Source organism: Gekko japonicus, unplaced genomic scaffold (assembly GCF_001447785.1).
Source record: "Gekko japonicus isolate JY-2015 unplaced genomic scaffold, Gekko_japonicus_V1.1 scaffold3738, whole genome shotgun sequence".
NCBI lineage: Eukaryota > Metazoa > Chordata > Lepidosauria > Squamata > Gekkonidae > Gekko > Gekko japonicus.
In genome coordinates this window covers 39,280-46,459 of record NW_015168157.1, presented here as the reverse complement: position 1 = coordinate 46,459, position 7,180 = coordinate 39,280, and positions in this window count along the sequence as shown.

Sequence of the window (7,180 nt, the reverse complement as noted above, 5' to 3'; positions counted from 1 at the left end):
TTCCCCCCCCCCCAAAAAAAAAAGATTTTCAGGTCCAAATGCTGTTAGGTCTCAGTGAAAAGGTGTGGGGGGGAGGCCCAATGTCACTTCACAGAATTAAAAACTGCTGGTCCTCAGTCAAGGACACCTTTCCTCTTGCCTTTGCTCTTAATCCTCTTTAAGTGGACAGCAATGCCAGGAGGCTGTTTGAACAAGGCCACGCTAGGAGTATTGTTTCCACAGTGTATGTCAGTGTACAAAGTGGCTTTCCATTCCTTTTTTATTCTTTGAACAGCCCTGTGAAATAAAGTGGGCCGAGGGAGTGCATCTTCGTTCAAGGCTACCCCCAAAAAAGCTTCCAAAAGAGCGATTAACACATGGAACTCACTGCCACAGGAAGTGGTGGTGGCTACAAGCATAGACGGCTTCAAAAGGGAATTAGATAAGCATATGGAGCAGAGGTCCATCAGTGGCTATGAGCCACAAGGTGTAGATAGGGGCTCTGGGGCAAGTGATGCTCTGTCTTCTTGGTGCTTGGGGGGGGGGTCAACAGTGGGAGGGCTTCTAATGTCCTGGCCCCACTGGTGGACCTCCTGATGGCGCCTGGTATTTCTGGCCACTGTGTGACACAGAGTGTTGGGCTGGATGGGCCTTTGGCCTGATCCAACATTGGCGTCTCTTATATTCTTATGTTCCGGAGTCATCAGGGATTTGTCTCTCTATGGCATTGTACCTCAGGGCTGGCAGTAGAAGAAACAGGGTGGCTGGCATGTTCTGTGTAAAGATGCTCCAGGGGAAAGACTTCCGTGTTCTTAGGCCCATGGGTTTGCGCATGCCATAGTATGATGTTTGTGAGCTCATTCTGTATCCCACATTGTCATAAATAATAGCTTGCCTATGGGGACGTTCTTGTGAAACTTAGCTGATAGGCCCCTAAATGTCCCCTTCAGAGTCCTGTGGATAAACCTTTGCAAGTATTTCCATCGTAAAAGTACACATCTCTAGCACAGTCCCTGGTTGCAAGAAGTCCTATACTGTCCAGTTTAGGGAGGGCCAGCATGCGTCTGCCTTGGAAACTCTTAAGTAGAAAACAATTCCCCCCTCTAGGAATATCATTTCAGAGGGTAGCCATCTTGGTCTGCAGCAAAACAACTAAGTACAAGTCCAGTAGCACCTTGACCGACAACAAGATTTCCAGGTTATACGTTTCCAGGAGTCAAAGCTGCCTTTGTCAGATGGAGAGATCCCTGAGTCCCACTTTGGTGTAGTGGTGAAGTGCACGGACTCTAATCTGGGAGAACCGGGTTTGATTCCCCACTCCTCCGCTCACACCTGCTGGATGACCTTGGGCAGGCCGTAGTTCTATCAGCTGTCCTTGAAAAGGAGCCGTTTCTGTCAGACTTCTCGCGGCCCCGCCTACCTCACAGGGTGTCTGTTGTGGGGAGGGGAAGGGACAGGAGTTTGGAAGCCGCTCTGAGACTCCTTCGGGTAGTGAAGGGCGGGGTATAAATCCAATCTCCTCCTCCTCCTCTTCTTCTTCCTCTTCTTTTTCCTCTTCTTCTTCTTCTTCTTCTATCCCAGGCTAAAGGTGGGAAGGGTGTTGCAAAGAAAGGAGTCAGGATGCAGGGGTATAATGCAAAGTGTAGTCAGCAGTCTCACGTTGCAATCTCCCCTTGAAGCGTCTCTGCTTGAGGACTGTCACTCTTAGGTCCGCGACGGAATGTCCCGGAAGATTAAAATGTTCTCCCATTTGGCAGTTTTCAGAGGGCTTCCATACTCTATGTAAGCCAGAAGGGTCACCTGGCAGGTACAGCTTTTCTAAAAACAGAACTGGCATCTTTTAAAGACTTCTGGTTCCCACTCACCTTATTGAATTAAAGATTCGAGGATGCACCACTGAAGGCATCCAGTCTAGACAGCAGTTCCCAGGAGGCGGATAACAGTAGCATCGTGGGCTGGTTGCTGGAAGGTTGCCCCTCGGACCAAGAGGTAACGCAGCCTAAGTGTGAAAGGAAGCTTCCCTTCCCAGTGAGGGCCGGAACTAAGAGGCCATTTCTGGTTAAAGGTTATGTTCTTCTGGTGAGTCAGACGCGTGGGGGCCATTATGGCCTTAAGCCCAGGGAAGAACTTCATTAATGTTTTTAGTCTTTAAGGTGCTGCTAGTGGAGCTGTGGTGGCTCAAGTGGTTAAGACGCTGAACTGCAGGCTGCGGAAGGTCAGTAGTTCAGCAGTTCGAGACCTGGGTGCCGCAAGACGGAGTGAGCTCCCGTCTCTAGTTCCAGCTCCTGCCAACCTAGCAGTTCAAAAGCAAGAAATTGCAAGTAGATAAATAGGTACCACTTTGGTGGGAAGGTAACAGCGTTCCGTGCACCTTGGTGTTTAGTCATGCCGGCCACATGACCACGGAAACGTCTTCGGACAGCGCTGGCTCTTCGGCTTTGAAACGGAGATGAGCACCGCAACCCTAGAGTCGGATTCGACTGGCTTTCGAGCAAGGGAACCTTTACCTTTTAGTGGACTCTTGCTCTTTTCTTTTGCAGGGTGACCCTTTTAGGAGGCTTTGCTCAGATGGGCAAAGCTGCTGCAGGAGAATGTAGCCGGAGAGGCGGTCCTGCAGGGATGTAGGTCCCGGGTTATTCAGGACTTTGTAGGTGGTAACCAGAAGCCTGCATTGAACTTGCCAGTCAAGAACAGGTGTGATGTGCGCCTCTCTTTCCTCACAGTTTTTTAGTCTCCGGCTCACAGATTCTTGTCTTCGCTCAGGAAGGAGGGCTCCAGAGCGAACTAATTTATGCAGTGGCCAAATTGCTTCACTCACAACTTTAATGCCAGTAGCTCATAAAGTAGAATTTTTGCTCACAAGACTCCACAGCTTAGAGGGAGTATTGGTGCAAACCTAAGCGGACCGGTGCAAAGGCCAGGGTCCAGCTTACCTAAGGGACCGCCTTTCCCCATATGTTCCCCCAAGAGCACTACGGTCAGGGGCGCAACACCTATTGGTTGTTCCAGGCCCCAGGGACATCAAGGTGGCTGCAACCAGGGCCAGGGCTTTCTCGGCGGCGGCTCCTGTCTGGTGGAACGAGCTTCCAGGGGAGATCCGGGCCCTGCGGGACCTTGTGCAGTTCCGAAGGGCCTGCAAGACGGAGCTCTTCCGCTAGGCTTTTGCATAGGAGCCGCCACCGCCATTATACCACCACTGAGCTTCTATCTTTGACGGTGGATTCGATATGGATGTGAGCTAGCCCTGGGAAGATGACCAGATGACTTGAAGAACTGATCATGAAGGGACGATAGTATTATCCGGAACTTATGCTGATGGGTTAGGTTGGTCAACAGACCCCATCTTGGACTGATAAGAATTAATATCTAGAGCACCGGCACTTTGTTCGTGATGGATTGTTTTATTCTGTTTTTAGTTGTTCAATTATGACATATGCCTCTTGTTAGCCGCCCTGAGCCCGTTTGGGGAGGGCGGAATATAAATTTAATAAATAAATAAATGATGCCCTTTACTGTGCTGATTTCCAGTACCGTCCCCATGTTGTCCTAGTAGGAGTCCAAGAGGTCAGCAAGGCAGTTGGTGGCGGAGAAGGCACAGACTTTTGGCTCCCCATGTGCAGTTCTGCCTTTGAAGCTCCTGCTTAAAGGTAGACGCTGTTGAGAAGATCATACAGGTTGGGGGAGAGGCTGTGCCATAGTGGCACAACCTCTCATAATGATTGCCGTATGGCAGTGTGTGTAGTATAGCCAGGAGATCCCAAGATTGTCTGGCAGCAAGAAGTTCTAGCTCTTTTAGAAGAAAAGGGAAGAAGAAGAAGAAGAGATTGGATTTATACCCCATGACCCTTCACTACCCAAAGGTGTCTCAGAGCGGCTTACAGACTCCTTTCCCTTCCCCCTCCCCACAACAGGCACCCTTGTGAGGTAGGCGGGGCCGAGAGAGCTCTTGACAGAAACTGCTCTTTTTCAAGGACAGCTCTTATCAGAACTACGGCTTGCCCAAGGTCATCCAGCCAGGTACAAGTGGAGGAGTGGGGGATCAAACCCGGTTCTCCCAGATTAGAGTCCGCACACTTAACCACGACACCAAACTTTAGTATTATGCACCACTAGGTAGCGAGCGAGACTTGTTTTTAAGGCAAGAGACATTTCAGAGGTGGTTTGCCATTGTCTGTCTCTCTGTCACGCTTCTGGTATTCCTTGGAGGTTGCCCATCCAAATACTACCCAGGGCGGACCTTGCTTAGCTTCTGAGATCTGACGAGATTGGCTCTCCTGGGCTGTCCAGCTCAGAATGGCACAGTCTGCTTTGCATTCCAAGGGTCCCAGGTTCAGTCCCCCACATCTGTAATTAAAAGGATTAGGTGTGAAATAATGTCCAGACTGGAAGGTCTGTAGTTCAGCAGTTTGAGACCCGAGTGCCGCATGATGGAGTGAGCTCCCATCTCTGGCCCCAGCTCCTTCCAACCTAGCAGTTCAAAAGCAAGAAACTGCAAGTAGATAAATAGGTACCGCCAGGGCTATTGTTGGGCAGGAACGCACAGGAACGGAGTTCCGGCTGGCTTCAGAGCTGGCCACGTCCACTGCAGCCAGAACCTCTGTATGCGTGGCTATAGAGGTAAGGCCTGGAGAGTGACCCCCCGACGACTCCGAGGTGGGCGGGCCAGGGGGGCCCTGGAAGGATCGGGGAGGCATTTAAATGCCACCCCATGCCTTCCACAGCCTGTCCAAGGGCCAGCTTGCCCGGGCAAGCCAAGGGGAGCCATGGGGGTGTGGCCTAGCATGCTAATGAGATGCACTGTCAGGGGTGTGGCCTAATATGCTAACAAGTTTCTGCTGTTGGGTGTGGCCTATTATGCTAATGAGTTCCTGCTGGGCTTTTTCTACAAAAGAAGACCTGGGTACCGCTTTGGTGGGAAGGTAACAGCGTTCCGTGCGCCTTGGCATCTAGTCATGCTGGCCAAATACTCAAGGAAACGTCTTCGGACAGTGCTGGCTCTTTGGCTTGGAAACGGAGATGAACACCACACCCCTAGAGTTGGATTTGACTGGCTTTCGAGCAAGGGAAACCTTTACCTTTTAATGTGAAAGACCTCTACCTAAGACTCCAGAGAGCAGCTGCTGGTCAGAGGAGACAAGGCTGACCTTGATAGAAAAAGAACAACGTCTGAGCCCAGTGGCACCTTGAAGACCAAGAAAGATTAATTCTGGGTATAAGCTTTCATGTGCATTTACACAAAAGCTTATTCCAGGAATAAAACATTGTTTGTCCTAAAGGTACCACTGGACACAGACTAGAGATGTAAAATTTCCGGAGATTTTGAAGCTCGGGGAAAAACCCGTTTTTTTCCGGGGGGGAAGGGGAATTTTGGGAAAAATTGAAAAAAATGCTACATTAGCACTTCTTTTTTCTTTTCCAGATTGGAAGTCATTCTGTTACTTTAGGAACATAAAATATGACTATGGACATTTTTACTTGGCATGAAATTATCACAACTAGCATATTAAAAATATAGTGTGTCCAAACTGCTATTACAAACAGAATACCCACCCACATGCAAAAACAAAACTGAAACCTTTTTCTTTTCTCGTGACAACAGCACCTACTAAAGGAAGAAATGCATCTTGTTCTTGCATTGGAGAGTTCAGTTTGTAAGCTAGGACCTGCTTGTCCTCAGTACGCAGAAATTAGATCAATCTGGTACCATACCTATCTTTTAGAAATGATTTGGAAAATATTTGAACACCTTGTCTCAAAATATTTTATTCATCATGTTAAAAGAAAACGTTTCATAATCAATTTTTCTTCTTCTTTTTTCAATGTTTCCATTTTTTCGGGGGAAAACAAAAAAGGCTTCAGGGAAAAAACGGGGCGGAAACGTTCCAATTTTTCGGAAAAAACAAAAAAGGCTTCAGGGAAAAAACGGGGCGGAAACATTTCCCCCCCAAAATGTTTCCAGTTTTTTTTTCCGGGCCTTCACATCTCTAACTCAGACTTTGTTCTGTTGCTTCAGCCCAAATCTACCTTGATAGACAAAGAGTCTGATCCTGTAGAAGGCAAGCTTCATTTGTGGCGTCTGGTGTACAAAACAAATATGGACATGCGTTTCCTAGCAGACCTCCTCTTAGCCACCTCTTCTGCTTGCTGTTGAGCTCATTCACAAATTCAGAACAGGGAACCCCACCAGGGCTGAATAGAATCCTTATCTTGGCACAGATGCTAATCTTATGCCCCTAAGCAATTCCTGACACCGGATGGCCCAGGGTAGCCCAATCCCCCATCAGCTCTTTCTCCGAAGCTAAGCAGGGTTGGGCCCGGTCAGTATTTGGAAGGGAGACCACCAAGGAATACCAAGGTTGTGAGGTGGAGGCCAGCAGTGGCAAACCCACCTCTGGACATCTCTTGTCTTGAAAATCCCACAGGGTTGCCTCAAGTCAGCTGTCACCTGAGAGCAAAAAAAAATAAAAGCCTTCCTGCTCTAATCAAGCAGATTACGATGTGCCTGGTGGTACCTCTGCATCCTGAATCCCTTCTTTGCAACAGTCCTCCCACCTTCTGACGGAGGGAGCTTTGAGTCTCGAAAGTCTTGTTGGTCTCTGAGGAGCGACTGGACTCCAGTCTAGCTGTTTTGCTTGCCGTTGGTGGTAGTTGTGGTGGGGGGAAGCTAGAGCAGGCTCTCACCAAACAAGCAAGTCTCTGTGTGTGTGTGTGTGTGTGTGTGTGTGTGTGTGTGTGTGTGTGTGTTCCCAATTATCTTGAAAGGTTCACTGATCTTGCAGCTGAAAAGAGCAAGCATCCAGCAGCACCTTAAAGACTGACAGAATTTGTGGCAGGGGATGAGCTTTCGTGAGTCACGGCTCACTACCACGTTAAGAACATAAGAGAAGCCAATGTTGGATCAGGCCAATGGGCCATCCAGTCCAACACTCTGTCTCACACAGTAGCCAAAAATACCAGGTGCCCTCAGGAGGTCCAGCAGTGGGGCCAGGACACTAGAAGCCCCTCCCACTGTTACCCCCCCCAAGCACCAAGAAGACAGAGCATCCCTTGCCCCAGACCTAGAGTTCCTATCTATACCATGTGGCTAAGAGCCACTGATGGACCTCTGCTCCATATGTTTCTCCAGTTCCCGCTTGAAGCCATCTATGCTTATAGCCGCCGCCACCTCCTGTGGCAGTGAATTCCATGTAAGAACATAAGA